Source organism: Bubalus kerabau, chromosome 15 (assembly GCF_029407905.1).
Source record: "Bubalus kerabau isolate K-KA32 ecotype Philippines breed swamp buffalo chromosome 15, PCC_UOA_SB_1v2, whole genome shotgun sequence".
NCBI lineage: Eukaryota > Metazoa > Chordata > Mammalia > Artiodactyla > Bovidae > Bubalus > Bubalus kerabau.
In genome coordinates this window covers 34,318,756-34,330,025 of record NC_073638.1, presented here as the reverse complement: position 1 = coordinate 34,330,025, position 11,270 = coordinate 34,318,756, and the positions used below count along the sequence as shown (strand labels likewise).

Genomic DNA, 11,270 nt, shown 5'->3' with positions numbered 1-11,270 from the left:
TCGGGCAGATCCTTTACCATCTGAGCCCCTAGGGAAGCCCTGGTATAGAAAGATACTTAGCTACAACAGACAATTTTGATAGGAATGTATTCCAAGGGTTTCCAATTTGTTATCCCTAGCATTTGCTAGCCTTTTTACTGTGATAAGTTTGTATCTACAAATCTTTATCCAAAATACATTTATTAGATTTTTCTATGCATTAGGCCCTGATTCAGTTGGTCTTGGAACTTTGAATTAAAGTTTAGTACGTTTCCCTACTTGCTAAGCAATTTTATTCATTTAATTTTGAATATTTTTTAGTTTACTTAAATGAATCTGAATTAGATTGAAACAAGGTTCTTTAGAAAAACATCTGCTCTGTTATTTAAGTTGTATCTCATTGCTAATATACAACAGCAATGATTTTTACATATAAAAATACACACACATGTATATAAAATCAGTTTTTTTTAACATATTTATAAGTTAAGAATTTTCTTTCAGAATGTAATATGAGAATGTGATTTACTTCTTACGAGCCTACAGCTGGGTGTTTGTAGATAAGAGTGCTCCGTGGTTTCAGACTCTGCAACCCCATGGACTGCAGCCCACCAGGCTCCCCTATCTATGGGATATTCTAGGCAAGAATACTGGAGTAGGTTACCATTTCCTCCTGCAGGGGATCTTTCTAGCTGAGGGATGGAACCCACATTTACTGCATTGGCCAATAGCACTCTGCCACCTGGGAAGCCCCATACCACTCTATACAGTGTTCATAAAAAAAAAAACTGTGTGGATGATGGACAGATAATTATAATGATGACTGCAGCCATGAAATTAAAAGACGCTTACTCCTTGGAAGGAAAGTTATGACCAACCTAGATAGCATATTCAAAAGCAGAGACATTACTTTGCCAACAAAGGTTTGTCTAGTCAAGGCTATGGTTTTTCCTGTGGTCATGTATGGATGTTGGAGTTGGACTGTGAAGAAGGCTGAGCACCGAAGAATTGATGCTTTTGAACTGTGGTGTTGAAGAAGACTCTTGAGAGTCCCTTGGACTGCAAGGAGATCCAACCAGTCCATTCTGAAGGAGATCAGCCCTGGGATTTCTTTGGAAGGACTGATGCTAAAGCTGAAACTCCAGTACTTTGGCCAACTCATGCGAAGAGTTGACTCATTGGAAAAGACTCTGATGCTGGGAGGGATTGGGGGCAGGAGGAGAAGGGGACGCCAGGGGATGAGATGGCTGGATGGCATCACTGACTCGATGGACGTGAGTCTGGGTGAACTCCGGGAGTTGGTGATGGACAGGGAGGCCTGGCGTGCTGCGATTCATGGGGTCACAAAGAGTCGGACACGACTGAGCAACTGATCTGATCTGATCTGATCTGATAAAGGTGAAAAAGTACTTTTCCACTACTCAAAAGTGCTTTTCTAAGTCCATTAAAATTTGGTTTATCTGGCAAAGGAACAAGACAAATTATGAGTAAGGAAGGAGTGCTTGGTGTGTATGTACATGTAAAGGAAGGGTATGTCATGAAGGACCTTAAATAGAATTAGAATTATCTGTTTTCTTTTACCTTTTTATTTTATGTGGGACTCTAGCTCATTAAGGCTTCCCTGGTGGTTCAGACAGTAAAGAATCTGCTGGCAATGCCGGAGACCCAGATTCAGTCTCTGGGTTGGGAAGATCCCCTGGAGAAGGGAACAGTTCCTGCTTCAGTATTCTTGCCTGGAGAATCCCATGGACAGGAGTCTTGAGGGCTATAGTCCATGGGGTTGCAAAGAGTTGGACACAACTTGTCAGGAAGCATTTAACAGGAGGCTTCCTGTGTGCTGTTTTGGATCTGTCAGGAATTCTCTGCTCCTTTTTAATTCCTGAATATTCAGGAATTAAGAGGAGAGGCAAGCCTCTCCCGGGACTGAGGAATCCAGGCATTTCCTTCATTAGTGTTTCTATATGGTGATAAGTACCCTCTTCCTTCTTGTGAACCATACGGTAAAAGTGATTGTTTACAAATCTCTCTCTTTAATATGGATTGCCTATGTTTTGTAAGTCTGGAATTTTACTCTTTATCTTTGCTGAGAATAACTACTTTGTAAGACAGTATATATGCCCACACCATGTTGATTAAAACACCTTTGTTCCATCAGAGCTCTGGTCCCCGTGTCTTTCTCTCTCTCTCTCTCTCTCTCTCTTTTTCAGGCTGATCCCCTGGAGTGCAGAGGCTCTCTGAGTTCACTTTCCTGCCCGGGCTTCTAAGACCCTCTCGAGAAGGTGCTCTGTGCCTTCACCCCATCAAGAGGGTGCCTGAGGCCTCCGTGAACAGAGCAAACCCCACGCAGGGGCTTTATTGGTGGCGTAAACCAAGGAATATCAGCTTCTTTCTCTCTTATACTTTCTTATCATCAACTCCAGACCACCTGGTTCCAGTCCATTAAAGGACCTCAACAAGTGACACCCAGAACAGGAGCTTGGTACACGTAGGCAGATTCTCCAACGGAGTGACACCAGGACCTATTGAGGCTGGTAAGTACTAAGACATGAGTAATACAGCTGGAAAGCCCCATCACTTTTCTACTTTACTTCATCACTTATTTAAAGTTCAGGGATCTAATGAAACGTATGCTGATTTTTTAGCTAGAGTAGAAACTGCTATTTCCCGTACCGTAATTGGAGAAGAAGCCAAAAGGCAACTAGAGAAATTACTTGCTTATGAAAATGCAAATCAGGAATGTCAAAAAGCTATAGCTCCAATTCGTGAGACAGGGACTATTATTGATTATTTGAAGTCTTGTCGAAATCTAGGATTAGAAACTCAAAAGATGCAAATGGTAGCTGAAACAATAGCTGCTCCTTAAGAAAGGGAAATAAAGGATGCTTTACATGTGGAAATAACAACCATTTAAAAAGGGACAGCCCTAAGAAAGCTAAAAAAATGAAAAGAAAAAATATATAAAAATAAAAGACCTCCAAAAATCTGCCCTCGCTGCCGTAGAGGAATGCATTGGGCCAAAGATTGTAAGTCCAAATTTGACATTGAAAGAAAACCTATTCCGGAAAACTCCAAGCAGGGACACCCCAGGTCCCCTTCAACAAAAACCTGGGGCAAATTCCATTTTTTACCTAAAACCCTGAACATCTGGCAGTGCTACCATTGATATACCAGCTTTGTTTTTAGAATGAGCTCTATTTAAATTCAAATTCACGTGAACTGAAAAATATTAAATATATATGTTTATTTAAATATAAATATAATTTAAATATAATTGTTTGCTAATCTAATTAAGACATGTCTTAAGTCATCAACATTATATAATACTTTTATTATGCCTAGGTTTAAGATAAACTAAATTTGTCAACAAAAAGGTAACTCTTTATATATATAAATATATAAATGAGATAAAAACTTTTAGATAAACTCTTAAAAATAATTATATTTTAATAGAATAATCTGTTATTATAATCTAAAATAATCTCTTAAGATTGGGATAACTTAAATTTCTAGAGTTGTACTAAACTAAATAATGTTTATTAAATAGCTAGGTCATTTCCAAATAAAATAAGATTTTAAAACATTAATTAGTAAACATTAACTTCCTCTTACAAAAAGTTTTTCTTACAGAAAAACTAAAGATATTTTAAACTATTAATAAATATATAATGTATAATATATTGATATATATAAATATAAACATATATTTATATATATAATAAATATATATTATAATATGATATAATAAATATATTTACCAATCTATAAAATGCTAATATACAAGACACTTCATAGTTGCTAAGGAAAAGTACAAGATTGCTTTTTTAATATACCTTTAGACCGAGAGAGATTCACTTTCCCTCTTCCTTATCCTAATCATATTAGACCTTATAAATGGTACCAATAGACTGTACTGCCACAAGAGGTGATGAACTCTCCCACCATGTGTCAGTACTACATAGCCAAAGCCCTTGAGCCTGTGAGAAAGCAATTTCCTAATTTTCTTGTTATTCACTATATGGATGATATATTGTTTTTGGCTCCATCTACCTTAGAAACTCAACACATGTTTGATATAGCTCAAATATGCTTAAAAATGTTCCTTTGGTATCTCTGATTTTCTTGAAGAGATCCCTAGTCTTTCCCATTCTGTTGTTTTCCTCTATTTCTTTGCATTGATCACTGAGGAAGGCTTTCTTATCTCTTCTTGCTATTCTTTGGAACTCTGCATTCAGATATTTATATCTTTCCTTTTCTCCTTTGCTTTTCGCTTCTCTTCTTTTCACAGCTATTTGTAAGGCCTCCCCAGACAGCCATTTTGCTTTTTTGCATTTCTTTTCTATGGCAATGGTCTTGATCCCTGTCTCCTGTACAATGTCACGAACCTCATTCCATAGTTAATCAGGCACTCTATCTATCAGATCTAGTCCCTTAAATCTATTTCTCACTTCCACTGTATAATCATAAGGGATTTGATTTAGGTCATACCTGAATGGTCTAGTGGTTTTCCCTACTTTCTTCAATTTAAGTCTGAGTTTGGCAATAAGGAGTTCATGGTCTGAGCCACAGTCAGCTCCCGATCTTGTTTTTGCTGACTGTATAGAGTTTCTCCATCTTTGGCTGCAAAGAATATAATCAATCTGATTTCGGTGTTGACCATCTGGTGATGTCCATGTATAGAGTCTTCTCTTGTGTTGTTGGAAGACGGTGTTTGTTATGACCAGTGCATTTTCTTGGCAAAACTCTATCAGTCTTTGCCCTGCTTCATTCCGTATTCCAAGGCCAAATTTGCCTGTTACTCCAGGTGTTTCTTGACTTCCTACTTTTGCATTCCAGTCCCCTATAATGAAAAGGACATCTTTTTTGGGTGTTAGTTCTAAAAGGTCTTGTAGGTCTTCATAGAACCGTTCAACTTCAGCTTCTTCAGTGTTACTGGTTGGGGCATAGACTTGGATTACTGTGATATTGAATGATTTGCTTTAGAAACGAACAGAGATCATTCTGTCGTTTTTGAGATTGCATCCAAGTACTGCATTTTGACTCTTTTGTTGACCATGATGACTACTCCATTTCTTCTGAGGGATTCCTGCCCGCAGTAGTAGATATAATGGTCATCTGAGTTAAATTCACCCATTCAAGTCCTTTTCAGTTCGCTGATTCCTAGAATGTCGACATTAACTCTTGCCATGTCTCGTTTGACCACTTCCAATTTGCCTTGATTCATGGATCTGACATTCCAGGTTCCTATGCAATATTGCTCTTTACAGCATCGGACCTTGCTTCTATCACCAGTCACATCCACAGCTGGGTATTGTTTTTGCTTTGGCTCCATCCCTTCATTCTTTCTGGAGTTATTTCTCCACTGATCTCCAGTAGCATATTGGGCACCTACTGACCTGGGGAGTTTCTCTTTCAGTATCCTATCATTTTGCCTTTTCATACTGTTCAGGGGGTTCTCAAGGCAAGAATACTGAAGTGGTTTGCCATTCCCTTCTCCAGTGGACCACATTCTGTCAAATCTCTCCACCATGACCCGCCCGTCTTGGGTGGCCCCACAGGGCATGGCTTAGTTTCATTGAGTTAGACAAGGCTGTGGTCCTGGTGTGATTAGATTGACTAGTTTTCTGTGAGTATGGTTTCAGTGTGTTTGCCCTCTGATGCCCTCTTGCAAGACATACCGTCTTACTTGGGTTTCTCTTACCTTGGGCGTGGGGTATCTCTTCACGGCTGCTCCAGCAAAGTGCAGCCATTACTCCTTACCTTGGACGAGGGGTATCTCCTCACCACCGCCCTTCCTGACCTTCAGTGTGGGATAGCTCCTCTAGGCCCTGATGAGCTCGATAAAGGACAGAAATGGTATGGACCTAACAGAAGCAAAAGATATTAAGAAGAGATGGCAAGAATACACAGAAGAACTGTACAAAAAAGATCTTCACGACCCAGATAATCACGATGGTGTGATCACTGACCTAGAGCCAGACATCCTGGAATGTGAAGTCAAATGGGCCTTAGAAAGCATCACTACGAGCAAAGCTAGTGGAGGTGATGGAATTCCAGTTGAGCTCTTTCAAATCCTGAAAGATGATGCTGTGAAAGTGCTGCACTCAATATGCCAGCACATTTGGAAAACTCAGCAGTGGCCACAGGACTGGAAAAGGTCAGTTTTCATTCCAATCCCAAAGAAAGGCAAAGCCAAAGAATGCTCAAACTACCGCACAATTGCACTCATCTCACACGCTAGTAAAGTAATGCTCAAAATTCTCCAAGCCAGGTTTCAGCAATATGTGAACCGTGAACTTCCTTATGTTCAAGCTGGTTCTAGAAAAGGCAGAGGAACCAGAGATCAAATTGCCAGCATCTGCTGGATCATGGAAAAAGCAAGAGAGTTCCAGAAAAACATCTATTTCTGCTTTATTGACTATGCCAAAGCCTTTGACTGTGTGGATCACAATAAACTGTGGAAAATTCTGAAAGAGACGGGAATACCAGACCACCTGACCTGCCTCTTGAGAAACCTGTATGCAGGCCAGGAAGCAACAGTAGAACTGGACATGGAACAAGAGACTGGTTCCAAATAGGAAAAGGAGTACGTCAAGGCTGTATATTGTCACCCTGTTTATTTAACTTATATGCAGAGTACATCATGAGAAACGCTGGACTGGAAGAAACACAAACTGGAATCAAGATTGCCGAGAGAAATATCAATAACCTCAGGTATGCAGATGACACCACCCTTATGGCAGAAAGTGAAGAGGAACTCAAAAGCCTCTTGATGAAAGTGAAAGTGGAGAGTGAAAAAGTTGGCTTAAAGCTCAACATTCAGAAAACGAAGATCATGGCATCCGGTCCCACCACTTCATGGGAAATAGATGGGGAAACAGTGGAAACAGTGTCAGACTTTATTCTGGGGGGCTCCAAAATCACTGCAGATGGTGACTGCAGCCATGAAATTAAAAGACGCTTACTCCTTGGAAGGAAAGTTATGACCAACCTAGATAGCATATTCAAAAGCAGAGACATTACTTTGCCAACAAAGGTCCATCTAGTCAAGGCTATGGTTTTTCCTGTGGTCATGTATGGATGTGAGAGTTGGACTGTGAAGAAGGCTGAACGCCAAAGAATTGATGCTTTTGAACTGTGGTGTTGGAGAAGACTCTTGAGAGTCCCCTGGACTGCAAGGAGATCCAACCAGTCCATTCTGAAGGAGATCAGCCCTGGGATTTCTTTGGAAGGAATGATGCTAAAGCTGAAACTCCAGTACTTTGGCCACCTCATGCGAAGAGTTGACTCATTGGAAAAGAGTCTGATGCTGGGAGGGATTGGGGGCAGGAGGAGAAGGGGACAACAGAGGATGAGATGGCTGGATGGCATCACTGACTCGATGGACGTGAGTCTGAGTGAACTCCGGGAGTTGGTGAGGGACAGGGAGGCCTGGCGTGCTGTGATTTATGGGGTCACAAAGAGTTGGACACGACTGAGCGACTGATCTGATCTGATGCTTAGAAAACTCTAGATTAATCATTGCCCCTAAAAAAATTCAAACCTCTACACCTTACCATTACTTAGGGTTCGTTGTTAATAGGCAACGCATTACTCCCCAACTAACTCAGATCCGTACTGATAAATTATGAACCTTAAATGATTTTCAAAAGCTCTTCTAATCAGATCAGATCAGTCACTCAGTGATCTTAATTGGATTAGACCTTCTTTGCTAAGTTGCTTCAGTCGTGTCCGACTCTGTGTGACCTCATAGACGGCAACCCACCAGGATCCGCCGTCCCTGGGATTCTCTAGGCAAGAATACTGGAGTGGGTTGCCATTTTCTTCTCCAATGCATGAAAGAGAAAAGTAAAAGTGAAGTCACTCAGTCATGTCCAACTCTTAGCGACCCCATGGACTGCAGCCTACCAGGCTCCTCTCCATGGATTTTCTAGGCAAGAGTACTGGAGTGGGGTGCCATTGAACTTCTTTAGGCATTGCTAATTATCAACTGAATAACCTATTTAATACTTTAAAAGGAGATCCTGATTTAAATAGCCCTCGTTCACTTTCTCAAGAGGCACGAGAGAAACTCTGTTTGGTGCAAAATAAATTACAAAAACAATTTCTTACTCACATCAAACTAGATTTACCTCTAGAATGGTTTATACTCCCCTCTCCCCATTCTCCCACAGGACTTCTTGCCCAAGAAGAACACCCAGTAGAATGGATCTATACCCATTTTAGGGGAATAAAGTCACTTACACCCTACCTTAATTTAATTGCTCTAATCAGTATCAATGGAAGAAATAGGGCTAAAATTCTAATTGGCTCTGATCCTCATAAAATTGTAATACCTATCAATAAATCTGAATTTGAGAATGCTTTACAAACTTCTACCGATTTCCAAATAGCTTTTCTGGAATATTTTGGAGAAATTTCATTTCATTATCCTTCTGGTAAGCTGTGGAATTTCTTAAAAAATACTGAATTTATTATTTCTCGCATTATCAGCTCACAGCCTATACCACAAGCCGAGGTTTTTTATATAGGTGGGACTAAAAACGCCAAAGCTTCATTCTGGTCTCTTAAGGAATATAAAGTCTTTTATACTAGATTTCATTCTGCTCAACAAAATGAATTATATGCTCTTATTCAATTTATTTGCCTACATCCTTAACCCATTAATATAGTCTCTGACTCTATGTATTCTGTTTTTGTATTAAAAAAATATAGAAACCTCCACCATAAACTCCAATCAACCTATTATTCAACAACTCTTTTTCAAACTACAATCTGTTGTTAGAAACCACAATTCTCCCATTTATATTACACATATTCGAGCACATTCTTGTCTTCCAGGCCCAATGACTTATGGTAATGAGCAAGCTGATAAACTGGTTTCCTTTGCTACTCCCGAGGAACAGCATGCTCTGTTGCATAACGATGCTGGCTCCCTACACCAGCTATGGAAAATCCCATACCGCCAGGCTAAAGAAATTATTAGTAATTGCTCTACTTGTAGACCCCTACATCTTTGACCCATCGCACAAGGTATCAATCCTCACGGTTTACAACCTAATGAACTATGACAAATGGATGTAACTCATTGCCCTGAACTTTCTCCATTTTCTTTCCTACACGTTTGTATAGACACAAATTCCTCTTTTATCTGGATCACACCTCTTCGTGGTGAAGCTACACAACGTGTTATACCCTGCCTATATTTCTAGACACTTTAAGCAATTTTTACAATCTTTTCCTATTATACATATTACAGGTATTCCTTATAATCCAGACACAAGACATAGACAAACACATCACACACTAAAGTTACAAATGAAAAATTTTAAAAGGTGGAATACACAGGTCTTCCTTATCTAAAGCAGACTTTACTAGATTCCAACATATTTTCTAAACCTATAACTATTGTTAATACAGCTCTATTTGTTTTAAATTTTTTAACCTCTTCTTAAGATTTGACCCAAGGGGGCCCCCGGCATTCAAAATGGAGATGAAACAAGAACCCCAGGAAGAAGAAATTCCAATACGGGCTGCTCTAAAGATCTACAAAAATACTTTAGAGCAATACTGCTCTAAAGATCTCCAAAAAGCACCACCCTTAGCAGCATCATCCCGATGATCTCCCCACTTGGGGACAAATAAAAACCCTTACTAATCAAGCTGAAAATTTGGTCTCTCAACAGGGATTGCCTCCGGGTCCTGAATACATTCTCCTGGCAATGCTCAGTCTTTTGGCCTGTACCTACCGCACCCCGCCCCCTACCGCCGCTTGAGCTCGGACTAACACCCAACTCCCCTCTATTACTGGTGGACGAATGGACAGAGAGAGGACCAATTGTTTTAACTAATGTCTCTATACATATGCCTTCTCCCTAGTACATGAAAGGGCCCTCACACCCTGGGCAGGAAAGAAAACTAAAACATTTCTTTAGGCTATGAAGTCCTTCCCTTGTGCATGGGCACAGCAAAATTGTGCATAAACGTCAGCTGACAAACTTGGGCTTTAGTCCTGCCTCCAAAAGAAGACTTTCAGACATTGCTTGGATTATTTACTGCCCTTTCTTTGTCTGTAAGCCATGTTTATACTACTGAGACTTTAGGGAAAGAGTTAGGGAAAGAACAAAGAACATTATGCAAAGGGTTTACTTATAAAAACTTTACTTATACTCCCATTCGTTGGGACAAATGTCAAACCAAATCAAGAAAATCAATGTTTGTGGCTAATCATACAATTGTTGATTGGGGACCCCATGGTATGTGGTTATCTGACTGCTCAGAGGATATTACCAACACTGTGTGTGATATGGAAGGTCACTGACACTACGATGGAACATTACTATGAGAAAGGACTTCTTGAGTGGCCTGATGGTGGATTAGCCCCACCTCGTCCTAGGATCGTCCTTGATAAACACAGTGGGCCTGAACAATGGGACATTTGGAAACTTGCTGCGAGCATCAGAGTACGGAAAAACTTGGGACTTGGACTGGACACTTCATACGGACCAGTTGTGGTCATAGTAACTCTTTCTTTCGCTATAATCAGTCATATTTTATACAGGCCTGTGTCCCACTTCCTTTTGTTATAAGCATAGAAAATTTACAATTTAATAAGACTTTTACATTCAGTAACTTGTATTAATTGCAAACTATATACTTGTCTTAACTCCTCTATTTCTTTAAGCTATTCAATTTTGTGTTGCTGCTGCTGCTAAGTCGCTTCAGTCGTGTCCAACTCTGTGCGACCCCATAGACATCAGCCCACCAGGCTCCCGAGTCCCTGGGATTCTCCAGGCAAGAACACTGGAGTGGGTTGTCCTGTTCAATTCAATCATAGTGCCTACAACTGGGAACAAATCAAAGTTCATTTACAAAATATACATGATAATGCCTCTCTGAGTGTACAATTACTGAAAAAGAAAATCTTTAAAACTTTTTCTAAAAATCTGCCCTCTTCCCATAATTTGGAAACTTTCAGTTTAGTTCAGTTCAGTTCAGTCGCTCAGTCGTGTCCGACTCTTTGCTACCCCATGAATCACAGCACGCCAGGCCTCCCTGTCCATCACCAACTCCCGGAGTTCACTCAAACTCACATCCATCGAGTTGGTGATGCCATCCAGCCATCTCATCCTCTGTCGTCCCCTTCTCCTCCTGCCCCCAATCCCTCCCAGCATCAGAGTCTTTTCCAGTGAGTCAACTCTTCACATGAGGTGGCCAAAGTACTGGGAACAAATTATCCGGGCTAGACCCTCGAGGATGGTTTCAAAGTATTACCCACAGTATCAGGTCTCGAA

At 40.3% G+C, this 11,270-nt stretch overlaps 1 long non-coding RNA gene across 1 annotated transcript; it reads left to right on the top strand.

Moving 5' to 3' along the window:
- The first annotated feature begins 1,268 nt into the window (after nucleotides 1-1,268).
- On the top strand, nucleotides 1,269-10,062 carry LOC129628210 (uncharacterized). Its single transcript, XR_008702741.1, has 3 exons — nucleotides 1,269-1,377; nucleotides 2,400-2,510; nucleotides 9,663-10,062. It is a non-coding gene; the product is annotated as an uncharacterized LOC129628210 (long non-coding RNA).
- The last annotated feature ends 1,208 nt before the right edge of the window (nucleotides 10,063-11,270 follow it).